This window comes from Dermacentor variabilis, chromosome 7, assembly GCF_050947875.1.
Source record: "Dermacentor variabilis isolate Ectoservices chromosome 7, ASM5094787v1, whole genome shotgun sequence".
Lineage (NCBI taxonomy): Eukaryota > Metazoa > Arthropoda > Arachnida > Ixodida > Ixodidae > Dermacentor > Dermacentor variabilis.
This window is the reverse complement of record NC_134574.1, coordinates 75,179,521-75,207,329: the sequence shown is the minus strand read 5'-3', so window position 1 is coordinate 75,207,329 and position 27,809 is coordinate 75,179,521. Positions and strand designations below refer to the sequence as shown.

Here is a 27,809-nt window from a genome sequence, read left to right as displayed (position 1 = left end):
AAGCACATTTGATGTTCTAACAAAAAGCATTATGCCCTCTTATCCCCCAATTCTCCTACTTGATACCTAGTGTTATAATAGCATGGTTGACACCATGAGAGAAAGTGTGGTGTATAATTGTGTCGGGTGGGGTGGAAGGTGTACATTAACTTAAGCAACTTTTCCAGACGACTTGAATCAGTATTGTGGAATCCTGGTTTTTTTTCAATCACTGTTACCAAGTTTCACTTTGGTTGTGGCAACAAGTATAATGTAATTCGCTAGCACTCCTACCAACACATATAATGTGCAGGCATCTGTGTTAAAAAAAGACCAGCTAATGGTTTGCCAGGAGCTAAGGACCATTTAGACCATTAAAATTTGAGCTGACCATAATATTTTCTTTCATTATAATAATGCTGAAGCTTTGAACTGCATTTGAACTCGTTTAAAAAATGACCCATTTCCTTGTTCAAGTAAGACAAAGGTTCCACAGGAAGACAGAAACTTGAAGCCGTCAACAGCAGCATGAATATAAACAGCGCTTGACGCTTTGCAATCTTACACCTGGTTATCATATTGTCCATCCCATTTTTTTCCACAGGCTGTTCTTTACTGTTTTATGGTCATACCCACTTTAATTTTAGTGTCCCTGTTTTTTAATATGTGGTTAATACATCTTTTCTTCATCGGCTTTCAACAAAGTATATATTCATAATGTGCCTCCATTTACCATTTACAGTGATCTTAACCAGATGCATCTTGATACAAAATTTCTTTTCCTTAATTCTTCGTTTTCCTTTTCCAAAAGTGCTAACTGTTTATCTTGATACCTATTTTTCTTCTGGGAAGATTAGGTCTACTGGATTAATGACTGCTTACATGTGTACATCGTTTTCTGTTTTTGTCACCCCTACTCTTAACAAGTACTGACAGCAGTGCTCATACCCGCTCCATCCCAATCAACACTGCTAAGCACACCCTTCCTTCCTTTATTTTAACACTTTGGCTTCTCTTGACCTATTATATGCACCATTTTCTTCTCCCCCAATGAGGCTAGGGGCCATTGAGCTATGCACAATCCAAAACAACACATCCAAGGAAAACATTTGCTACCCTAATGACTAGCTCCTATGTCGAAATGTTGGCTACAGCAACATCCCTTGTTCCAACAATGTTGGTCTACTTACATGTTTTTCTAACACAGAAGTTACGGCTTTGTCGTGTTCTGTGATTATACTTTTTTGCCGCTTTTTTAAGGATGGATATTGACGAATACTATTTGTTCCTCCTAACAGCAGCAAGTTTATCCTTGCAAGCGTTTGGGGTCAAGAACAACCTTCACCAGGAAGAAGTGCAAGACGAGTGATTGAAGAAAATAAAGTTGCTTCTGTGATCTAAGAACTTGAGGACTGAAATGTTGCACCTTTTTGTATATATGCTATGCAGTGCATTCATATCACAAAGTGCAAAGTGTTTTATCTCTGCAGCCATGTCAGTGTGTTGGCAAAACAATTTTATCAATGGTGACCTGCTGCTTTGGCTATGAGCTGCCTTCATGACATTTGCATTAAAGGAGATGTACTATCGTGGACAAAAGTACCCTTGAAGTGTGAGCGTTGACCAAATTGCATTTCTGTTCAAGACCACCGAAAACAGTGGGTCACGTATGCACATTCCGAACGCAGATGGTAGCACGGCTGATCCCAGCAAATAGTGCACCATAAAATTCAGTCGTCTCGCACGTTCGGGGCAATTTTGTCCCCCATGGCACATTCTTCGAACAATGGATATGCTCTGCAATATGAAATACGGCAAACACCTGTACTTTAACGGATATAGTACAGATTTAGCATACAGAGTCTTTCGTTTTCTGAATACGGCAAGCACCTGTATTTTAACGGTTATAGTACAAATTCAGCATACGGTGTGTTCCGTTTTCTGAATACGAGAAGCACCGTCCTTTAACGGTTATAGTACAGATTCAGAGTACAGAGTCCTCCGTTTTCTAGATACAGAAGCACTCGTATCTTGTATTACGGTCTCTCTTTTACAGTTGTCCGTTCTACGGAAATGACCGTTCTTAATTTACGGAAGAGTGTTCGGTCACAAATTACCAGTAGATTTTCTGTAAAGTAAGGCAAATTTTTTTTGTGTGTGGTCACCTTCAACAAAGTGTACAAGTAAGGGCGGTGTCTTAACGAATCATCGTCATCATCATCATCGTCGTCATCATCATCAGCAGCAGCCTGTTTTATGTCGACGGCAGGACGTAGGCCTCTCCCTGCGATGTCCAGTTATCGCTGTCCTGCGCCAGCCGATACCAACTAGCGCCCGCGAATTTCCCAATTTCATCGCTCCACCTTGTCTTCTGCCGTCCTCGAATGCGTTTTTCTTCTCTTGGTACCCTTTCTGTAACCCTAATGGTCCAACGGATATCTAATCGGAGCATTACATGTCCCGCCCAACTCCATTTTATCTCTTAATCCCAATTAAAATATCTGCAATACCCGTTTGCTCTCTGATCCAAACCGCTCTCTTTGTCTCTCTTTATGTTATGCCTGGAAATCTTCGTTCCACCGCTCTTTGCGCGGTCCTTAACTTGTTCTGAAGCTTCTTTATCAGTCTCCGCATCTATGCCCCATATGTTAGCACTGGTAGAGTGCGCTGATTGTACACCTTCCTTTTCAGTGATAAGGGTAAGCTTCCAGCCAGGAGCTAACAATGTCTACCATATGCGGTCCTACCCATTTTTGTTCTACGTATTTTCTTCTCTCCATCAGGGTTCCCTGTGAATAATTGACCTAGGTAAACGTACCCCTTCATAGACTGTACAGGCTGACTGGCGGCCTTAGACTCTTCTTCCCTTTCCCGGCTATTCATAATTATCTTGTCTTCCGCATATTTATCTTCTACCCCAATCTCACACTCTCTCTGTTAAGGTCCTCAATCCTTTGTTGTAATTCGTCTGCATTGTTGCTGAATAGAAGTATGTCATCGGCAACTCGAAGGATTCTGAGATATTCGCCTTCGATCCTTACTCCTAAGCCTTCCCAGTTAATAGCTTGAATACATCCTCCACGCAAGCAGCGAATAGCATGGGAGAGATTGTGTCTCCTTGTGTGACCCTTTTCGTTATAGGTATCTTCCTGCTTTCGTTGTGTAGAATTAAGGTAGCTGTGGAACCTCTGCAGATATTTTCCAGGGTATATATGTAAGCCGTTTGTACTCCTTCATAACGTAATGCCTCTATGACTGCTGGTCTCTCTAGTGAATCAATGCCTTTTTCGTAATGTATGAAAGCCAGATAGAGAGGCTTATTGTACTCTGCGGATTTCTCGATAACCTGAATAATGACATGGATGTGATCCATTGTAGAGTATCCCTTCCTGAAGCCAGCCTGTTCCCTTGGTTGACTAAAGTCCAACGTTCCCGTTATTCTATTGTAGCTGGGCATCATGCCGTGAACGAATCAGGGTTTCACAAATGAGGGGTTGTGAGATTTTGGAAGAATTATCCAAGACGCATCTGTAATATGTCAGGGGCCTAATAAGTGGCACATGTCACGTTTTTTGGCTGGTGGTAGAAACGCAGCAACAACAATGGCTTTTTTCTGGGTATGGCGGAATACCATCGTGACTAACAACGTGGCGGAGGAACTTCAGCTCCTGACAAACGAAATGGCATTTCTATGCTTCCAGTGATAGGCCTGCAGAGCGAATTGCAAGAAATGTGAGCTGAAGTCGCTGAAAGCGTTGCTCAAATGTCCGAGAAAAAATTTGGAGGACGCTTAAGCCTCCCCTTTAAGAGTGGAACGCGAAAGAATTCAAAAATCCCTAACTGATGTTCACGCTTCCTCGCAACTCTAACTTATGTAATCGTAATGTTTATTGGGAAACGCTGGTACGGAACGCTATTTAAAGCATACTTAAATGAATAATTCACCAGGTCTAAAAGAACCTTAGGCGATTCCTGTAACAAGATCTTTAACATTGCATTTGTGACACCGTCAGGGCCAGCGGCTGAGTTCGGCAAGCATAGTACAGTCTCATTTAATTCAGATAAGGAAATTGGAGTAAAGCTATCCGAAAGATCTAATGTAGAATGAATAGCTGTAAGCCGGGCCGTAAATCGATTTTCTAAGCCTTTGGCAATCTCTTCACGGGAGGCGCTCAATTCTTGCGAGGTAAAAACAATTGATTCTAATGTTAAGGCTGCTGGTAGCACCTTCTTAGCACGAAGAAATGCAAATAAAGCACGTTTATTTCTTGAATTTGATAGATAATCGTAATGCCAAATATCCTATTCGTATTTGGCTCCATTTACAGTGCGTTTAAGTACACCAGCGTGAAACTGATAATTTTTCCTATTTGTCGTGCACTGATTATGCAGAAGCATTTTCCAAGCGGTTTTTCTTTTTGTACACTACCGTGTACACTCGATATTACACCAATCCAAGTGGTTCCTTTAGCCGAAGGGATGAAAAATTCAGGTTGCTTCCGGGAATCCTCCAGAATTGAGCAAATGGTTGAAGCGATTTTCTTAACATCGGTATTGACAAGTTTCGGAACGGCTGAACGCAAGGAAGTTTTCAATTTCATATGGTTCACAAATGTGCATGCCTGGTATTCCAAAGATGTTATTGGACAAATGATTTCAAATGACACAGGAAGATGATCACTGCTGGTTGCTGAGTCAACCGTTTCCCACGACGAAACTTTAATGCCAGCGCTACCAAATGTTAAATCTAACACCGCACGGAAAGCGCCCCTAGCAAACGTTACTTGTCCTGTGTTCTGACATGAAAGGTGACTATCAATAGTCTACTCCAATAGTAGCTTACCACACAAATCTGTTTTTAGCCCGCACGACACGTGAAGCGAATTAAAATCCCCTACAAACAAAATTTATTTTCTACACGCAGCCACAGCCCTATCTAATCGACGTGTACTTTGCACACCGTTGGGGAAATATCGACAACGACCCCACCCTCGGAGGTCACTGCTCATAGTTTCCCCGACTTGGGCTCGTGGGCCGGTTGCCCACGAAAGCGGAGAAAGTAGTGTAGCGGCTAGGTGACGCCGTTCGTCGAGGAGATGGTGATCGTGTCTGACGCCTCTGTGAAGACGAAGGTCGGGTCGTTGGCAGGGACTGTTCAAACGGTGGGAACGGCGCGTACGGCGACGAATTTTGACTGTCCAGATATTGCTGGATTTCTCTCGAGCGCTCTCCTTCACGTGGGCAACGAGCGCCGGGTTGATAGCTCTGGAGTCCTATTCTTCGGTAGTAGCAGGCACGGCACAAGTGACCTGCTTCGCCACAGTAGAATCAGAGTGGCTGATGGCCATGTCTGCGCCACACGTCTGACTTTCGCGTATTATTTAGGGGGCTCGTTAACTCGTACATATTTGTATGTGAAGCTTGGCCCTGGAAGTGGCGCAGTGCTTCAGAACAAGACGGGTTACGGTGGTTCACGGGCTGCGCAGGTAGCCTCACTGCTTGCGCATGTCTTCAGGTCTGGTTTGCGGACTTCAGGACTTCAGGACGTGGCGGACTTCTTCGCGGACGATATCTGTGAGGGATGTTAGGGTCAGCTAAAACGTCATTCCATGTAGTCGATCGAGCTACGCACGCATGACACTACGCACAAGCTCTAGAAGGGCATCTGTATCGCAGGGCAGCAGAGAGAAGATGCTGATCCCAGGCTAATTTAGCGATCGTAGACAGAGGAGCGTTGACGAACGGCTCGCTCCATTGTTGTCGCCTCACTGACGAACTTAGCTACTGTAGCTGGAGGCCTTCGCCTCAGTCCAACGAAGAGCTTCTCTTGCACTGCACGCATCAGCAGGCGGACCTTCATTGCTTCTGTCATGCCAGGGTCCGGACGCTTGAACAGACGCAACATGTCGTCTCCCAACGTGGCAACGCTTTCATTCGGCTTTTGAACCCTACTCTGAAAGCTTTACCCTGCTCGCTTTATTCTTGCGGGACCGCTGTACATATCGCGTATCTGCAGTTGAAATTATTACCGTGGGGTGGATGGATGGCTCGTGATTACCGAACCATGTTCGGGTAGAGTCGTCTAGGGTGAAGTACACGTTCGTTAACTTTTTCTCTTCATCCCAATAATTGACATTGGCCACATGATCGAAGTCATCGAGCCACTCCTCCACGTCCTCAAAAGTATCACCATGGTACGGCCGCGACCAGCGTGGCGTGTAGAGAACCAGACACAGGAGGCTGTCCCGTCCGGTATGTCTCCTGTGTCTGGCTTGCAGTTGTGGTCGACATCCTTAGCCGATCTTACTGGCCATGTTCCTGAGGCAGTCTTCGAAGCCATCGGCTTTTGCATAGGTTGTCCGCTTCCAGTCCCCGGGGTTCATAGTACATAGACGCGTACCCAGCACCTCCAACAGTTTGTCATAGACAAAACCACAAAGGACTTCGGTCGGTGCTATATATCTTTCTATGAAGCTGTCCTAGCACCTTCATCGTCGTCAGTTGTGTCAAGGTCAGGGCAATATATATATATATGCATATAACGTCTGAGGCACAATCACTAATTTAACGGAATATGCAGAGGAAAACAAAAGGATAAGGTTTGGCACCATTGAAAATTAAGCGTCGCTTTGTCGCAGCGATTGTACGCCTGACCCCATTTGAAATGACCGAGCATTATAATGAATGGCCGTTTTACAAATATACGGGCTGTTTCATAGAAGGCTTTCGGCAGATGTAAAGAATCGGCAACTTCAGAAGAAATCGTAATATAGTTTGCAATGGGTAGTCCAGATGTCGTTCGGTAAAATGAGTCTTTACGTCCTTGTCTCGTTTTCCCGAACCAAATCTGCGCTGCATTTGCAAGATATTGAACCGGGCAGAGATATAATATTAAATGGGACCATGTTTACTCTGCAAAAGATATGGCCGGTACAACCAGTACGGTGGAACGATAGGCTAGACCCACTGCGTCGTCCCTTTCGTCTCGTTGGTGACCGTCTTCTTAGTCGATCTCGTAGCACCATGACACCCGACGTCGAAAGCGCCGACATAGTGCCTGCTAGATGACAGACGCGCGGTACGCCTTCAGACAACCCACGTGGACGGTAGCAGATGACGTCGATGGCGGCGAAGCATCGGCAGGAGTTATTTCATAAGTGATATGACTCAGTTGTCGGACGAGGCGGTAGGGGCCAGAGTATCGGGAGAGCAGTTTTCGCGATAGGCCCACACGTCGTGAACTAGTCCAGAGGGGGACGAGGTCGCCGGAAGATAATTGGAGATCACGATGACAGTTGTCGTAAAGAAATTTCTGTCTGGCCTGCGACCCCGAAAGGCGACAGTAAGCAATCTGGCGTGCCTTGGCGGCTGTTGCCATGGCGTCGCGAGAGTACTCAGAAGGGAAATCGAGAGCAGTTGGCAGGAGCGTGTTAAAAGGCAATGTCGGTTCACGTCCAAAGAGGAGACAGAAAGGCGATTAGAGAGCGGTACCGTGACGTGATGCGTCGTACGTGAACGTCACCAAAGGGAGGGCGGAATCCCAGTCACGATGACCTGTGGAGAAACACTTCGAGAGCATATCTGTAAGTGCTCGGTTCAGGCGTTCAGTAAGGTCATTCGTTTCAGCGTGATATGATGTCATTGACTTTTGTTTCGAGGAAAAAGAGCGAAGTAAATCTTCGATAACACTAGATAAAAAGCAGCGGCCCCTGTCTATGAGAAGCAGGATAGAGTTACCTAGTGTAAGATGATGTCTTCAAGCAGGATCTCTGCGACGTGGGTAGCGCGACTGGTCTGGTTGGCTTATGTTATGGCGCAGCGGGTTGAGTAAGCCGTTGCAAGGTCAATATACTTATTTCCAGCTCTGTAGGTAAGGAAAGGGCCCACCAGGTCGAGGTCAACACACTAAAACGCTTTGGTAGGGTATATAGATAGGCTGGAGGGTTCAGACCGGAAGCAAAGGCCAGAAAGCCCAGGCGAGAAAAATTGTTGCTGAACACGGTCGTATGTCCTGGCAACACCCAGATGGCCAGAAATGGCCATATCACAGAATTGCGCGAGTACAACATCCCGGAGATGAGAGGAAACGACAATCAGCAGTTTTTGTCCTTCTGGTCGAATATTTCCGCGGTATAAGTTGCCGTCCAAAATGAGGAACATGCCATGCGAAGGGTCTGATGGGTCACAAGGGAGGCGGTAGATGAGGTTGTGCAAAAGTGAATCACGTTCTTGCTCCTGGCCAATGTCGAGGAAGACGGAGAGCATGAATATTCCAGCAGATGCATCATTGAAGCCTGGAGCGTCGAAGGGACACCAACACAAGCAATCTACATCCTGGTAAGGCCTACCAGACTTGTACACCACTCTGTAGGTAAATTTTTGGAGACGTAGTGTTCAGCTACGTAGGTGACTCATTGAATCTTTAAGGGTTGCGAGCCAACAGAGAGCGTGATTGTCGGTAGTAAACGTGAAAGGTCGGTCGAATAAGTGCGGCCGGAATTTGCTCGCTGCCCATGAGTGCGAAGAACTCACGCGCTGTAATGGAGTATTTTCATTTAGTGTGGTATAGCAGGCGACTTTCACGCACAATATTTTGTCATCCCCACGTTGAGACTGAGTTCAAACAGTGCCAATACCATAGCCACTAGCATCTGTACGGACGTCTGTTGGGGCACATGCTTCGCAGCGAGCAAGAATTGGCGTAGTAGTGAGTAGGGGGAGAAAGCGTTTGAAGCAAGCAGCTTGGGGTCTACATGTGGGAGACCGCTTTTGGGCATGGCGCGGCCTTAATGCGCTGTTGCATATTTTTAGGACCATGTTGGCCTGCACGATTGTGACTGATTATGATCCAGTGCGCGAAAGCGTACATACATACATTTCTGTAACAAATACCACTTGGAAGTTTGCGCGTGTCCTTGTCGCCTTTTTAGTGAGAGAAGTACACACGTAAGTGTGACCTAACAGCTTTGTTCGATAATATTGGCACGAGCATAACAGTTGGCAGCGTACTGGATTTGCCTGTTCTGCAGAAGCTGAGGTTGACTACGACGATGGCCTAGTCTCACTGAAGGTGTCAGACGGCAACTGTCTCGTTCCATTAGCATAAAATCAAGAGTTGCTGTTATATATATATATATATATATATATATATATATATATATATATATATATATATATATATATATATATATATATATACATATATATCCAACAAAAACTCTTGAATTTAAGCTAATGGAAGTAGACAGTTGCCGTCTGACACCTTCAGTGAGACTAGGCCATCGTCGTAGTCAACCTCAGCTTCTGCAGAACAGGCAAATGCAGTACGCTGCCAACTGTTATGCTCGTGCTAATATTATCGAACAAAGCTGTTAGGTCACACTTACGTGTGTACTTCTCTCACTAATATATATTAATGCCACTGGTTGAGGCGCTGGGCGAACTGTTCCATGCACAGCGACCAACAGGAAGCTCCCGACTTCGATCAAGATACCTTGAACGCTGAGTTTCAGCACATCAGGCGACATCTAGGACTACCACCGGAACTGGACCTTCTCTCAGCAAAGCGCACTTATATTACAACCAGTTCAACGAGTACCCAGGCTGAAGAGACCACCACTCCGCTTGCTACGTGGATTTTCAACACGTCACGAACCACAAGGTCATTTCACAGCGACGCCTTCGAACATGTGTCTGGCTGGACCACTACAATCGAGTTGCCAGCATCAATGAATGGAACAACCATCGGAAGCTCCGGTATGTCTACTTTGCTCTCGAGGATTAAGTGTGCATCTGGTTTGAAAACTACGAAGCTAGTTTGGCGACTTGGCAAGATTTTTGCGGCCACCTGCGTAATAGCTACGGATGTACAGAGCAAGCAGAACGTGCTCTTAGTTCCAGAAATGAAAGAGCAAATGAGAGTGTCGCCATGCACGTTGAGGACATGTCTAGGCTATTCGGACGTTGTTATCCCGGTGTGAGAGAAGAAAAAAAAGTACGCTTATTGATACGGGGCGTGAAAGAGTAGTTGTTCGCAGGTTAGTGCGCAATCGGCCAGGTACCGTAGCCGAATTTCTCAACGACACAGGATTGATGGAGCGTACGCTACGGCAGCGATCGTCGCAGTACGGGCACCCCAAGCAACTTTCCATTTCTGTCGTGGTCCGTGGCCACCCCTGATTTGACGACCTTCAGGGAGCTCGTGCGAAGTATTGTATGCGAGCAGTTGCAACAAGTTCATGCAATCTCTCTTTAATCCCATGTGGCTGCTTTAAGTGATGTGGTTCGCGAAGGGGTCAGAGAGCTGGTACAACTGCTGGTCGCGTAACCAGCAGGAGCCCCTCCTATGGTGTACGCCGAAGCCTTCAGAGCTCCTATGCCGGCAGTCGGCAATCCGTCCCGTGCAACCACGCAAAAGACGACACAGTACTCCTCGAGTCCTCAGTACTTTTAGAGCCCGCTGCCCTCCTCAAATCCAAATCTAAACGTGCGGATATCCAGTGTGTGGCGCACTCCAAACAATCGGCGACTCTGCTACCATTGTGGTAAAGTAAAGCAGGTAACCTATACAGAGAGTGCACATACCGCCAGATCGGCCTTCCTGGCTTTCGCCCAGACGCACGTCGACACCGTGATGGTGAGTGTCCCCGAACTATTGTATAGTACTTGGCGAGCCACCAGAACCCGACTATTCCATGGCGCCAGTCAGGCTCTCCATCTCCTCGAACTTCTACGTCAGCTTTTCAAAACTTGCCGTTCCCTAATGGCGTTGGAGGCAGATTCATCAGGTCCGCAGGCCCACGCCGGGGAAACTAGGAGCAGTGACCGCCGGGCGTGGGGCCGCTGTTGACGGCTCTGTAAAAGAATATCCTCCCAAAATGCGCCAGTGGAGCACTAACGATTACCTTTCACAGCCTCATGCCGTCGACTACAAAAGTGTTTCCGCAGACATCCCCATTGAAGTCGCCAACTACCCCATCACTGCCTTCGTGGACACTGGCTCCACTTATTCTGTTATGACTGCCGACTAGGTGCTGAATGAGAAATGTCAAGACGCCATGGCATGGGCCAAACCTCCAGATAGCAGGTAGTCATCTCTTGGCGCAAATTGGGAGATGCACCCCCAGGCTTCAAATCCGTCAGCCAACGTACGTTGCTTTTGTTATCGCGTTGTGAGACTGCTCGCGGAAAGTCTTCCTAGGGATGAATTTTCTTTGCGAGCACGGTGCTGTCGTCGATATTCGGAAGCTGATTATAACGTTTTCCGACAACTATGCGGTGGGGCTGCGAGAAAGTAACAGGCACAAGACAGCACTGCGCCTTTTTGATGACACTTTGACACTTCCGTCGGGAACTGGTATGTTCATAAATGTTGAAAGGGTCTGCGACCATAATAATAGCGGCATCGCTGAAGGAACGTTATGGGTGACTTTGGCATGGCTAGTTTGTGTCGTCCCAGGCATTATACAACTGAACCGCGAAATGATTGAGTTTTTAGAGGCGAACATCCGCGACGAGTAGCACCGCTTGGTAAAGGAAATGGCCATTGCCCACTTTGAAGAGATTGGGAATGCAATAGGTTATACGCTTGCTGTGCTTTCTGCAGCCGTTAAACGTGACATCGTGGTTGTCAGTACAGTCGATGTAAATAATGACCTCTCAACCACACAGAAAAAGTGAATACCACGTATTGTATGCATGTTTAGTGATTCTTTTGCATCCACGTCAGAAGTAACACAGATCCCTTTTGCGAAGTACTGTGTTATACCGGACAGGACCGAGCATCCCGTTCGTCAGCCCACCTACCGCGCGTCAAAACAGCAGCAAGAGCTAATTCATTGTAATGTCAAGCAAATGATAGACGATGGCATAATTCAACACTCAACCAGCCCATGGGAGTCCCCCGTTGTACTTGTCAAGAAGGACGCCACTCTTCGGTTTTCTGTGGATTACCTCAAACTTAACCGGGTGAAGAACAATGATGTCAACCCTATTCCCCGCGTAGATGACTGTCTAGCCCGTCTTTGACAAGCCCAATAACTCTCCTCAATGCATTTACAGAGCGGATAGTGGCAGATATAATTTGATAAATAAGATAGATCGCGATAAGACTTCTTTCGTATCTGCTGATGGCCTGAATGAATTTAAGATGCTGCCCTTCGGATTCTGCTCCGCACCTGTGACCTTACAAAGGATGATAGACATCGTTTGTTCGACCTTAAGTGGGAGTAATGTCTCGTCTATTTAGACGACGTCGTAGCTTTTTCTCGGAAATTTGAACAACAATTGCAACGACTTCAGCCATTGTTTCTTGTAATTCGATCTGCACTCTTGTCACCAAAACCTGAGAAATGTCATTTGGTTACCTGGAACTAAAGTTCCTCGGCCGCTTTGTTATTAGTGCAGGTGCTCGGCGAGAACCAGAAAGAAGTATGGCTGTTGCAGCATTTCCACCACCAGCGAACAAACATGACGTGCGCAGGTTCTTGGGCTTCTGCTCATAATGCAGACGCGTTACGGAAAAAATCTCCAAGGACACAGAACCCTCTTGTTTAGGGCCCGGAGAAAAGCAGGTTCTCCGAACTTCAGCGGCGCCTCCAGAAACTCCCCTTTCTTGGACACTTTTATGAAGATGGCGACATTGAACTGCATACTGATGCTAGTAACATAGGCCTTGGTGCAGTCTTCGTGCAAGAGGGCGTTTAACGTGCTATCGCTTATGCTAGTCTAACCTTAACATCTGCAGACACCAACTACTCCAGTACTGGAAGGGAATGCTTAGCTGTCGTCCTTGTGATACCTAAGATGCAAGCATATTTATATGGCCGAACATTCAGAGTGGTTGTCGACCACCATGCCCGTTGTTGGCTAGCAAACCTTAAAGGCCCTTCATGTACTCCACCCGCCGTGGTTGCTCAGTGGCTATGGTGTTGGGCTGCTGAGCACGAGGTCGCGGGATCGAAGCCCGGCCACGGCGGCCGCATTTCGATGGGGGCGAAATGCGAAAACACCCGTGTGCTTAGATTTAGGTGCACGTTAAAGAACCCCAGGTAGTCAAAATTTCCGGAGTCCTCCACTACGGCGTGCCTCATAATCAGAAAGTGGTTTTGGCACGTAAAACCCCAAATATTATTATTATTCATGTACTCTTGGCAGATGGAGCATTCGCCTGCAACAATTGGACGCAACAATCGTTTAAAAATCTGACCGGAGGCACACTGAGGCTGACTCGTTCGCTCGCTCCACTTGCAACGGTGTCAAGTGATACCGAAGACGACAGTAGTTTCCTCTGCGCTGTCAATATGCCCGGCTTGGCTCAACAACAGTGGGACGATTTCGAACTTAGGCAGCCCATGGACAACCTTGAAGGCCACAGTTCTATCCTTCAAGGACATTCGCGCGTTCACTAGCTTCGTTCTGTCTCCGCAACAAAAAGAACTATCCATCAGTGAATGGACTCCATCCATCCGCTCTGCGTGCGGATATTCTATCCCCTTGCCATAATGAGCCCTTTTGAGACCATTTGGGATTCGCAGGTACCTTGGGCAGAATTCGCCAACGTTACTACTGGCCTAAGCTCACCCATGAAGTCAAGCATTACATGAAAACGGGCCGCCACTGCCAGCACCAAAAGGCTTCACATCAGTGCCCGGCTGCTTCCTTGAAGTCTGTTACACCACCAACGCAACCATTTCAATAGATGGGCAAGGACTTCCTTGCGCCCTGCGCTAATTCTTCTGGTGGCGACCGCTGGATCGTGGTTGCGACTGATTATCTGACGCGATACAGCGAAACAGCCATTACCAGTGACGTCACACACTGCATCCACAATATCGTCCTACGCCAGGGTGCACCATCGGTAGTCATAACAGATTGTGGTACAGCTTTCACAGTACAGGTGATGCAAATCATGATGCTTAGGGTGGCAGCTCATCGCCCAGCCACTGCATACCATCCTCAGGCTAACGGTCTTAAGGAGAGGTTAAATAAGACAATCGCTCGCATGCTTTCCATGTATGTCGACAGGTACCACAAGAACTGTGACGATGTTTTGCCTTACGTTACATTCGCATTTAACACTGCCGTTCAAGAAACTGCTGGGTTCAATCCTTTCCGGTTGCTCCACGGCCGTGATGTAACCACCATGCTGGACACCACGCTGGTCCCGAGAAATACGAAACTACCACCGACGTGGAAGGATTTTCCGGGCTCACAGACGCAGCTCGTAAGCTTGCATGCGAGCTAATACAGAATCAGCAATACATAGACTCCGGCAGCTATAATGCTCACCATCGAGAGGTTTACTACTAGCCCAATGATCAAGTATGGGTATAGACCCCAATTCGGAAAAGTTACTGCGCTGCTACTTCGGGCCCTACAGAGCCCTGTGTCGCCTCAGCGAGGTCAAATACAAAGTTCACCCTGTAGACACGACTCGTCAATCCCGTCGAAGTCGACGGACCTGTCCAGATTTCTACAATCATACGGTACCATTCACGATCGCAAGGCCATTCCCACTGCCACTTACCTTCATCCCCCTTATGTGACACTTCCTTCTTCACACACTTGTCAGAGTTGCCATGTATGTTCATATTATTTTCCCCCCTTTTTTTGCGTTTGAAGCATCGAGACGACGCTTTCTCGAATAGAGGTAATGCCACGAGCTCTACAGTTGGCTGTGTAGTGGTCTTGCCGCTACTGCAGAAGCTGAGGTCGACGACAACGAATACGCACTCTCACTGAATGTGTCGGACGGCAACTGTCTGCTTCCATTATAATATACTAAACAGTTTTTGTCTGATAGAGTACCGTGTCTATATCAGGACAAAAAAAACTTTTGTGAAGAGTGACATGTGCGAGGTAAACACTGCTTCGCACTAGTAACTGGTAGAGCTCAACACTTAGATGCGTTTCACTTTAAATGACCCTGGCAAATGTTTTGCGAAGTATATCTTTGCCGCTTGGGCTGGTGCATTAATGGTTTCTTGACCACACTTAGCGAAGCGTTAACTTCCATTTCGTTTGTCCTGTCATTGCCAAACAAGCAGCCACGCATATTCGCGTTCTTTTTCTGTGGCTGAGCAATGTGAACAGCGATGCGCTAAGATGAAGCACAATGTGATGTCATAGGTATAACGCAACGCAACTAGCGCAACAACCTAAAATCATTTTCATGGTTCCATATGAGATTTTGCAGCGGTAGAAAAATCATTTATGAACAAGTCTTAGTAACTCTGCTTTAAAGGCACCTTGCCAGAACTTTTATACACGCCTGAGAAACGCGCTGGAGTAAGCGAGATGGATTCACAAGAATATGCCAACAAATGAACTTTTCGAAATACGCGTAATACTACCGAATCGAAGTATGTGAACTGGCTAGCTGGTGATTCATAATGCAAATTCACACCGCGGTAGCACCTTAGGTGCTTACGCGGTGTGAATCAAATCAAATGCTAGCCGTGAGAAATTAAGCTTATTTGCGGTAAAATTAAGGCAAATGTTGCAGAAATTATGTTTAGAAAGCATTTCCTAATGCTGATCCGAAGCAAATCCTAATAACAGTTGTTCCTAGCTGATGTTTTATATCTGGGATTACTGTCACCATTTTTAACGTTTACTTTTTTATTGCAGAAAAAAACGGACTGCACCTACTGGGTTCGCAAAAGTGTTTTCGGAAATCGCAATTGGCATTGTGACTTCATATTCGATCCCTTTTGCAAGTCACAAGCGATTGTAGTAAATCACACGAACCTGCAGACTTGTTATTAAACGCACAACTATTATAGAAAATAATTGCGCCTTCTTCAAATCCTCCTGTAATCTGGCTTGTCAGAAATTTCAAGCAATCATATTATGAAACACTCTTTTCATGCGAAAGCATTATATGGATCATGAAGCCTGAAATCCGGTGGTGTGGCCGGAGATGATAAAAAAGAAACTCACCGATGATTAAGATTTGCGTGCAGTTTAATGTGTGTTTTCATTGTGCAATATATTGAGGCAAAGAATTTGAGAGAGACATCTAGCAGAGTCGGCATTCATCGAAAGCCTTGTGTGCAGCTCAAGCGCGTCGGCTTGTTTACAAGACGCGTCGATGGTTCCAGTATAATCGCTGGTGCCATTGGGCTTCCAGACATACTACACAATTCGCATCGCGCATACAATCAGATTACAAAACAATCACAAACCACAACAATCGAAACATGCGCGAACGAGACCAAACCAAGGAAACCAAACAAGGGCGAGCAAGAGCTGATGGGAGCACGCTATAGTATACACTACGCATCGGGCGGTCGGGCGGGTCCGCATGACATAGCTAGCTTTTGTGGAGACGCACCAACTAGCACCCCAAGCGGCCCCGGGAGGCATATTCAATGGAACGGGAGGGTTCTTCACGAATGAGAAAAACAGCAGGCTGATTATTGAAAAAGGTAGGTGACAGATATATTTTAGAAGACAATCCACACGAGCCAAATGCAGTGATCACGCTGTTGCAAGCAAGAATTTTGTTCCAAGAGTGGTTACAAATTCAGAAATGGAAGCCTATGGGAACGAAGAAAATTTGCACTTGATTTTTTAGACACAAAGCATAGCTGTAATTGAACTACGGTGTCTATCGTCAACGTCGCTGCAGCGTATGCAGTGAGGAGACTCAGTTTGCGATTGACTCTCTACACATGGTGCAACACAAAACCATTTCCAACATACAGTCGTGCAAGTTCACGTGTTATCTATGAAAAGCCCGAGCGTATCACTTGTGGAAGCGTTGGAAGCCGTGGTTGAGTCGTTTAACCGCTCGCACCTATCTTTCCGCGTCATGTTGGCAACGGTTTGATGCCATGCTGCGTGATGTGTTCTTTTTAACGGTAACGTAGGACTGAGTTCGGCAGGGTTTCACCAGATGGCCAAAACACAAAATTGACGATTTGGTTTATGTTTTGGCTTCTTCGGGAGGGCACTTCAAATATTATATTCCCATTATTACTCCCTAAAACGTAGCAATTGGTTGCTTACTAAGTCATCGCTTTTAACAGATTTTACTCCTTGGACAACGTAACAAGATGCGCATGCCTTAGTGTTACATTAAAAAATGCCATCGTGCAGCATGGACATACTAAGAAATTCTAGACATTGCACCTTCACCATCCTGTGGAACTTCACAGCAATGCACATGCATATCTGAACGGCCAAAATTTTAACCAACTTCATTTCTATATAATAGCCGAATATCAACAAGTTTCATCTGTCTGCGCCAACAGTCTAGTCCTTTGTAACATACGCATTTATAGCATTTAGTCGGAGCATTGTAGGTACCCGCCGTGGTTGCTCAATGGCCATGCTGTTGGGCTACTGAGCACGAGGTCGCGGGATCGAATCCCGGCCACGGCGGCCGCGTTTCGATGGGGCGAAAACACCCGTGTACATAGATTTAGGTGCACGTTAATGAAATCTAGGTGGTCGAAATTTGCGGAGTGCTCCACTACGGCAAGCCTCATAATCAGAAAGTGGTTTTGGCACGTAAAATCCTAAATTTTTTTTACATTGGTGGTGCATTAAAGCAGTGTTTTTGTCGGGGATGGGCGATTATGTAACACGACCGGAGAAAATGGTTTTGCACTTTCTCAGTAGAGGGAACATTCACTTGAAGCAGCGCGAAATTTAATCCGTAAAGCGATTTGTTATATCTGGAGTTTTGAACGGCAATTGGAGTGCGTGTGTTATGCAGTCTGTTTGCACGTGCATAGTTTTGTCGAGCAAAAGGGGAGGAGAGGGAGTGCATATGGGTGTACGCACCTTGAGCCTGCGTGCGTGTGTACTTTTATTTGCGTGTGTGCTCGTGTTTGTGTCTCAGCATTTGAATATGTATGCGCACGAGTTCATTTTTGTGCATGTGTGCATGCGTGGACACGTGTCGTGACGCGTGCGGGTGCGTGCGTGCGTGTGCGCGTGCGTGCGTGCGTGCGTGTGTGTGTGCGTGTGTGTGTGTGTGTGTGTGTGTGTGTGTGTGTGTGTGTGTGTGTGTGTGTGTGTGTGTGTGTGGTAGCTCGCCACGTGAATTTCGCCACTTAAACCTGCTGTTTGGGATGAATGAGATATAGAGTTTAATTAAACTCATATTTGTATCTACGAGACAAGAACGAATGACACTGCATTTCTAGCATTATCTCCCTCTTAATGCAAATCAATGCAGAAAAAGAAAACGCAGTTCCCTTCCCCTCTGTGAAGAAGTAGGAGCAGCGAAGGTGTGTATGTGGTCCCCTTAATGGCGAACTACACCTCCCCCGCGGGTCGGCCCGGCAATGCACTACCTTATGGATCAGCCCACGTATGTGGAGTGCTTAAATCTTGCTTCACTTTCGCCACAGGTCTGTTCAGTGTTTATTTTATTTATTCATCTTTATTTACGAATGCAGCAGGCCTTAGAAGGTCCAGGAAAGACGGGAAAGGTACATACAAAAAAGGTAATAAAATAGATTGACGAAGGAGTAGAAAATGCTGCTGAAAAAATGTAACAGAAAGTAGGAATGCATAATGAGTAAAGCACCTAAACAATGGATAGAGAGTGGCAAACGCAAATTGAAACACTGTTTCATAAGCACAATTTTGCAACACTGGAAATATAATAAAGCAAAGCAGGAGTGTATAATTCAAAATTATTACAACGCGCACATCAATAAATATTGCATCACGATACAAATTGAAACAATGTATCGTAAGTTCCGGATTTTTCGGATTATGTTCCACACATGAACGCGATAGTGGCGAGAGGAGCCCTCACTAGCTTTGCTGTTAAAAAAAAGAAAGAAAAACGAAGCGTCCCAGCCGTCAATAACGCCGCCCCAGAATTTGTCACGATCATCGACGCGGCTCCGTCAGCAGCTACCAAGCTGTTCACTTTCGTTATCTTTCTCCCACGGAGAATGTGCACTGTGTTGATACCAGCGACGCGCTGAATCTACACCATCATTGCGTCATGCATCGCATCTGCGACCAAGGACGCGTTCACTGCTGCATTGGCACTAAAACATTTAGCTGCTTGCTTTCGAAACAACAGCGTGAATAAAAATCGAAAGCGGACTGGTCGCAAGGAACATGGTCACGGGGCCATACCATGGAGAAAGAAATTCAACAAGAGCCGAGTCTCCCACAGAACCCAGCGGCCGTAGTGACATTAACGTACCAAGCGGATGGGATTAACACCTTCCGGTTTTGGTTTTGCGCGCGCGCATTTTGAACGCCAGCTGGTACACGCCACGCCTGCTCCGCTGATCGGCGCGGCATCTTGTTTTTCGCTTCTACTGCTGAACCGAGTGCGGTCTTGGTGCGGAATCGTTTTATGTTGTAGAAATCATCGCGAACGATCTTTGCAAGCTTCCATCGAATCTGTGCCACGTGCAAGTGTATTAAGTGAAGGCAAGCCGTCTTCTGAATTGATGAAATCATTATTTTTGCTCTATATAAAGGCTAGTTCCGCGCTTTTTGTTCATACAGCCATAGTTGTGGCATCAGTGAAGCAGCAGTAGTTCCCGTACGAAGCTACACCGGGCGGCATGATCTGAAAAAAGTAAATTACAAGCATGTGTAATTTTGGTGTATAAACCTGACAGGAATGTTGGAAGCAGAGTCGAAACGTGCTTAATTGTTGAATGGGCGGAATTACAAAGACATTAATTTTACATAGATGACGTAGAAAATAGACTCCTCCCAAAAATTATCATAAAATATGAAGAAAATAGATGATGTTCAAGCACTACCCCCTTCCCGGGCATTATTTCCTGCACTTTAAGAGCACAAATACACGGGTGACTGCGCGTTTCCGAAACAACTTGGCCTCAGCCGATGCAATAGTACGCTACATACACAGAGGTGGCTACAACACAGGCTCTAAGCTATACCACGCTAGACGATCGAAGAATGTCTTCTGCTAGCGTTCAATAGAAAGGCGTGAGCGCAGACCTGTTTTCATTCGTTCAGAAGACTGAATTCCCGAGTTCTTGGTTTTTGAGCTCCTCGGCGTTATCTTTTCCGCGTTCTGCCGGCGCAAGCAACGTGCTCCCGTGTTATCACTCTTGGCAATCGCTCGTCGCGTCTTCGATAAGAGTCAGTACCGAAAGAAGGTATGTGTTGTTGCGGGGCCATACAAAGCGGCACAAACTTGTCCCACTAATATTAAGTACACGCCAAACTGTCACCCTGACCGAGCTGCTTTTCGATAACTGCGTCACAACGCAGTCGTGGCCCGCGTACCTCAGCACCAAGAAGTTGTGAAATTATTTACAATAATGTTGGGGCTCAGAAAAAAGTTAAGAAACTTGTGCCATTAATATTTAGTAGACGCGAAAACAACACCATGGTCGAGCTACATTTCGCTAATTGCGTCTGCGGCGAGCGCGTCCAAAAACGACCAAAATAAGTTACAGTAATGCTGGGGCTCATAGAAAGCGTCGCAAACATCTCCCGATACGAGTCATTAAATCAAATTAACTCCTGAAGGACGGCCGACCTGTTTTTTAGCTAACTGCTTCACAAGTCTCGGTTCTGTGCCGTAAGCCACAAGTTGCTTGAAATGCGTCGCAGACTGTCAAACAAAATTTCTCACTTTCCTTTGTGCAATAGTGGAGTGGTGGCGTATCCATGTGCAGAATGAACGCAAGGATACTCCGCAACCTTAAAAAAACCAGGCTACAGCCAAAAGAGACGGGTCGCCGAAAAGGCGAACTCCACATCCACAGCCGGCCTCACTCGCTTGGGCGGCTTCTTGGAAGCATGAAGTATGCAATGACGCGTCTGGCATCCCGCTAGCTTGTTGCTAGGTGACACAAGAAAAATAAGTCGCGAAGTATAGGTTCATTTATACGCAAAACATTTTTTAGCTTTTGCGGGAAAGAGCAAAATAAAATAAAACGTTGTAAGTTCACTTCACATTCTTGTTCCGATGCTCGCGTCAACTCACGGATGGCAGTGGAACCGTAACAGTATTGAAGAAGTGTACGGGCGATGCGTATGTTGGTTTGAATAGATCGTCCCCTCGATCCACACGTCCGATGGGAACCAATGAGAATTGACATCACAAATTGTGTTTGAACGCTGCCTTTTCTATGTGTGACTTTCATTGCCCCCTCCATTCTCTGACTATGCACAACTGGTCAATGTCTGGTTTTTTGCTACTGTAATAAATACCATGGAAGGAAAAAAAGCACCTGGTTAGCTTAGATGGCAGAGCGACTAACATGGAAAGGCGTCGGTCGCGGTTTCCAATCGCGGACAAAGACGAATTTTTTCTTAACTGCGCAGCGTTCTTTCTGACAAACTCGTACGGGTTTGTGCTGCATTCGGGTGGACCACAATTTTTCTTTTGGTTCTATGATTTTTTATTGCAATAAACCAATAATGATCAAGATACGGAGCCTCGCGGTGACGACGACGGCGAAAATTCGCATGGAGTTTCCATATAGTTGCTATCGCAACAGACTCGAGGTAAAGGAAGCACGCCATTTCCCAAATTTCGAGGCATACAGGTTGGATATTCTCGATCGCTCGCTTTCGGGCATACAATAATTTTTGCCAGATTTCGCATGTAGCGAAGGAGATGCGCCGGCGTCTACAGGGAACAGCATTCCTGGCTGAGGAGAAGCACGCTGTTTTTATCCACAGTGGAAGGAGCGCCGTTGTGCAACATGCCAAACATTGCGAAGGCGATTGCATCCTCGAAATGGGCGCTGTCACCGTCTTCGGCGAGTGCGTCCAAAAACCACCGGAATAAGTTACAGTAATGCTGGAGCTCATAGAAAGCGTCGCAAACATCTCCCAGTACGAGTCATCAACTCAAATTAACTGCTGAAGGACTCGTGTATGCCGATGCGTCCGGAGCTAGACGTGAAATGCAGCCAAAGGGATTATATCAGTGACAATGGAAATTCAGAATAGCGACCCTGTATGAATTTATATATAAGTAAATAATCGTTTTTTATAGAGTGTCTAATCGCAGTTGTGCTTGCAACGCTGGCGTACTTGTTCAGGAGTGCCAGGTTGCAGGCGCAATGTGATCAGCGACGCACTTGCGCTGGTGATATCGGTTACACAAGAACACTGTGTTCCTCAGATGCAGCAAAGTAAATATAGATACCGCAAAACATCGCTGTATCTACTAGCTCCTGATTGCTGGGTTCAGCAAATCATGTTCAGAACAGTCGCTTCTACTGGCTAAAATAAAGTAGATATAGTATGGGATAGTTGCTAAACTGGCGGCCTTCGCGTGAGGCGTTTTCCCGAATTGCGGACAATGCACGATATTTGCAGAGGTTTGCGAATATGTGTGGCAATGCCGCAACAAATACAGGTCCTATGTGTAGCACAGAGAGTCCAGGACTTACCTTCAATGAAGAGAACGACAATGACGTCCTATCAATTGAACACCTGGTCATACCCATAGTCAAGCTGTATAATTACGTGGGTCTATCCAAATAAACGAAATAAATATTTAATAATTCCCCCCGCCCCATAATTATCTGAAAATGAAGGAGAAGGGAAACGCAGCAAAAAGGAAGCGAAGAGCACCTTACGGCTGAAATAAGCATGAGGTGGTGCGTGGAATCTGTACACGAGTGATGGTGCAAGCTCTAACGTTTTCAAAGGCAATTTTCGGCTTAAAAATGGATATCTTGACGCGGTTGGAAGTTAAGCAAAAATCGGTAGGCTGGTTGGCTATGGTAGGCCATGGTACTATCACAAATGTAGAAATGCATGATGACATGGGTTGGGCCTGTTTTGAAGTCATAGATGTGCACAGCAAAATTACTTTTGAAGAAAGACTGAAAAACATGCACCAAAATAAATGGGCGGTTAGAGTGCACGACCATCTGTACCGGAAAAGCGTGGGCACAGAACGGAGGGGGAGACCAGGAAAGTTGGCACTGAAGTGCAGGATAACTGAAACTGCAATTCGATAACCAGGAGTCATCAAGAAGAAAGGCAGAGAAATGGGGACAATACATTGGATGCGCAGGCTGAAAACAAAAAGGACCAGGCAAATTTACAAGAATGGCAAGAAAGAAATAAGAAAGGAAAATCTGAAAGATGACGTAAACGGTAGTGCTTTGCAATTTGAGCCTACGGCTGATTGCCTAAGGACAAGAAAGTGAAGCTGTTCAAGCTGAGCAGCAATTCAAGCTGAAGATCAAGCAGTTCAAGCTGCATGTACACTACAGGACACCGACTGGATGTTCCGTAGTCAGCTGGGGTCACTGGGGCAGCGGCCTCGTTTTTCTCTATAAAGGCTGTACAATAAATTGGCATGTTCATGACGCCAGCATGAGACCGCTTCACAATTTCATACCACTCACTATATTCGAGGTTGAGTGTGATTGCACAAAAACACTTTGACTCATCTGCGTTGATCCGCATATTTATTTTCTTTCTTTGTGTACATACACATATGCAGGGATTTCGATGTTGTAGCCATGAAGACTTCGAGGCTACCGGTCAGTCAACGGTGGGAACAACCTAAGGCTATTTTGTTTCTAAGTTTAGCCCAGAAACAACTTCTTCTCACCTGACCAACGCCTTATAGGTCATTAACATCAGTCCCCTTTCCTGCCGGCGACTTGGAACTAAATATCAGTCATTTTCTTCTTTTCGTCTAGCCGTCCATGATGATGCCCTTAAGCGCCTGAACCACCCATCAGTTTCACCCATGGGAGGCTTGATTAAGCCTTTCGGTATGGTTATTCTACGACATGCTTCATGTTTCCCTGATAATGTTCTAAGATCCAAGTAGTGTGTCATCTGGACATCCTTTATCAAAACGCTCGTCGACTTCCACATAACCGAGCGTTTTTTTTTTTTGCGATGTCATATCGTCTTATTATTCAATTGCTATTCCAAAAACTTGGCTCTGCCATAAAATTTGCTCTGCGGACTTTTCTCCACCACACAACATATCCCGCAGTACCCGGGACTTCGGTGAGTCACAGAAGGGCCACAGGCCTGCACTGCACACGCAGCAGTCACAGCGTACGCTGGATGAGCGACTGCATAGGAGCTTCATTTTCGGCACGAGGCACAACAGGGTCTTTGCGGCGAAGTCTGTTGGCGTTGTTTGCCCGAAAATATATTTGAAGTGTCCAGCTTGTGTTGACGGCGAGCTGCGGCTTGTACCGCTCTCCACAAAGCGGTCTGCTAAGCCCGACGTTGCCTGGTTGCTGCAGCATGCGTGGCTCTACGATTGGCTTCTTCTGCAGCTGCTCGTATATTGCGACGAGGCGTCATGACGTCTACCGAAGAGTAAAGATAGGTATCGAGACTACGTGGCGCACATGTCACATCCCTTGATCCGTGGCACAGTGCGTTGATGTTGTTGATGATGATGATGGTTTTGGGCAAGCCTTTCGCAATGGGGTGGTGACAAATTGTCACCTAGCCTGCTCGAGCTAACCAGGTCCAGTTACATGCAGCATGAAACTGCGATATGAACCTGCTGCATGTAGGGACACCTAGTGGAAGATAACAGAACTGTTACGAAAAGTTCGCACGTATCTACGCATCGCACATCGTGTTTCAAATGGCACCATCTGACGTGGATAATGATGATGGTGACGTTTATTTAGCGGCATTCTCTTTTCTAACGCGACGGTGACAAATAGTGACCTATAGCCTGCTAGAATTAAGCAGGTGCGTCCTACATGGATGTCCTTACATCAATATTTATAGATCTCCATAATATTCTTCTTCCTCAAGACTTCTCCATCTGGCTTGTAACGTTATCTATGCAACTGCTACGGGGCGTTTCACCTGGTCTAATAATATGCAACGGCAACGCAAACAGTGCACATATCGACGTGACGCATCGTACATCTCACATCACAAGACAATTCAATGCTAATGATTGTGTTGATGATGATGATTCGTTGGCACCCTCTTTGAAACATGGAGGTGACATACTCATTGAGCAAGTTAGATTCAATCAGGTACACAATATATATTTTTCTTCTAGCATTCTTTTATACGCACCCATAAACGTTTTTTTCCCTCGAACCTTGTCTACCTTGTACCGCTAACTATGCATCTGCTGCACGGAGTTCTACCTGGTGCAATAATATGCAAAATCCAATACAAAATGTGCACGTATCGACTCTACGCGGCGCGCATGTCTCCTCGCACGCTAGGACGCATTTATGGGGCATTTTCCAGCAGCATGCTAGCAAGCTTTAGCGGTGTTCAGAGGTAGAATAGCCGATCCGCGCCCTGCGGGCCCGGGCCCAGACCTAGCCGGAACTAAGTATCTTTGTTTTCGTCTGATTGCCAGTGATAGCGGTTACGAAACCAGACACCGGCGGTGGCATCGCACGCCATCGCCAACCGAAACGGTTAATGCAATAAGCCCCTAACAGCTTACGCTGTGAAAGGTGGCGCTGCACTGATTGGTATTGAAAGTTCAGAGTGTTGATTTCAGGTCACCGACATAGGAAACACGCAGGAATCAATTTGGCTAGCCCTCAGCCTAGCACGCTGCGGGAATTGTTGGTAATCGTTATAGAAAAATTGTTTATTGGACGTTTCTTACCTACGGAGGGCTATTCGCCCTGTCTCATTTCACAAGGTCATCCCTCACATTCAAAATGTAATATAATCGCATAGCAAGCAAAGAGTAATCATTCGTGATTTTAATGCACCAAAAATTGATTGGAGCATGTTTATATGTTCTCATTACATTCATTACATAGAGAACAAGCGCCGCCTATTCTACATTCTGGCATAGTGTTAGTATGCTAACCCAAGAGGAAAGGCCAAGCGAAAGTTTAGCGACCGCAAAGGGGCTGCAGTGGTGACACCCCTCATTTTTCTAACGCTAAAGTTATTCAAAACAAAGTGCGGAAACAAAGCACTAACAACCTGCGAACTTTACTGCGTAAATTTTGAAGCTACGTTTACGGTGTGCGAAAGGATGGGTTCGCAGCTGCCTGAAATAGATGGTGCCACCACACTGAGGAAGGCTTGGGATCGTCTTCATTGCGTGTCTCATCTGACTAGCACCTTGTCGTCTGCGCCTGCGCGCCTGCACAGAGTAGCAACATGGCGGTTGCCGATTTCAATGCGTGGGCGCTATGGGGACTTTTACCTCTAAAGTTGTTTACATTAACTCTGTTCTTTCTGGCCTTTTCTTCGCTGCAGCAGCTAAACTTCATCATCCATTGCTGTAGTGACGTCTCAGACCTTTGCTTTTCGAATGCTCAAGTTATAAAAGTTTCTCGTTCTGACATTTACCTTGTGCTTCCACAACAAGTTTTATGCGTCAATAATGGTAACTGCCTCTGTGACAGCCTTAGGACAGAGTTCCTACAGTGACATAAACGAATCGTCTTGCTTTGCTGTTATCTTATTTTACTAATTTTACTGTTGGCTTTGCTGCTATGTTATTATGTTACTTATGATTTATTGTCTACCACCGACTGGTGACCGTTTAGAGAGAAAACCAATATTGATGACCTAGTAGGTCAGTTTGCAGATCTTGTTTTGAGCAGTATGCGCAAATACATTGCCTGGTATAACGTAAAAGCTCTAAGTATCCCCACGGGTTCTCATATGAATTTATGATTTCGTTCAAGGATAAAGATCGCGAGCACCGACAATCGGGGAGTACTGTGTATAACTGGAGAGTAGAGTTCCGCTTTCTGTGAGCTCTGTGCAAATACCTCTGTAAGGAAGATTATGACTCATATATTGTATTGTAATACAGAGCGGCTCTCATCGACCAGCCGAATTTCGGGGAAATATCCGCAAACGCTCTACTAAAAGTTGAAAGTGTTTTCCCTTGCTCGGCTCTAGCGCAAAAGGAGTCCTAGCGGTCATCTGTTTTGCTGCCCGTTTATTATTCCCGCGTAAAGCTTCACATTTCAGCGCTGGCGTCAGTCAGCAGTACACGAACGCGCACATTACAAAACGCTCGGTTGTCTGCTCAACGGGGATAACCTTAAGCGCATGAAGCCTTCCATATGATATGGCTCTGATGACATCACTTTCAGAATTCTGAATGCTTACGGCAGTATATTTGCCACCCCACTATTGAAATCAATTTTTATCAGTCTTTCAGTACATTTACTTTCCCTGACATGTGCAGAGTGCAAAATTGCTCGTATTTCTCCATATTTAGGCCTGGGTGTAAAACTGCCATCTCGAATTATCGCACAGCTGCTCTTATGTCACATCTCAGATTTTTGAGCTAGATACCTTCACAGCCTATTGTATTTTGTTGCGAAAAACCGATTGACTGAAAACCAGCTTGACATCATCTCTGACCGCTCCACTAGCAAAAAGCAGTTTCAAACAAAAATTCATGACGGAGAACTCCATGCCGCTACTTTAGAGGGGATATGTTGAGGCAACCTTAAATGACCTGAGCAAAGCTTTGAATGTAGTCAGCCACTCACGGAGTCTGGTCAAGCTTGCGTACTTTGGTGTCCACTCGTCAGTTGTCCATCTCTTGCGCAGTTATATTCCTGAAAGATCATGTTAGAGTTTACCGCCAAACGTCGTTTTTGTGCATGGCAACTAGCGGCGTCCTCAAAGATCAGTATGAGGACCACAACTATCTTTTATTTATATCCTATTAAGAATTATTATTTCTTTAAATGCGCCTTTTAAACAACACTTCATACTTTTGATGAGCGTCGCATCCTTAACCTGTTTTCTTTTAATAAATGATACAAAGTTAAGAACCTCACTTTAGATGCTGCTAATACCAAAGTCATGACTTTCACTTGCAAAACAGCAAGCTTTTCTTTTTTTATTCTGCAAATTCTTGGCCATTGCATGAGGCCCATGACATTAATTAT

The 27,809-nt window shown here is 45.9% G+C and overlaps 1 protein-coding gene across 1 annotated transcript in view; it reads right to left on the bottom strand.

Moving 5' to 3' along the window:
- The window catches only part of LOC142586849 (uncharacterized), a 513,536-nt gene that overhangs the window by 173,797 nt on the left and 311,930 nt on the right, over positions 1–27,809 (bottom strand). The gene's annotated exons all lie outside the window — the stretch shown is intronic.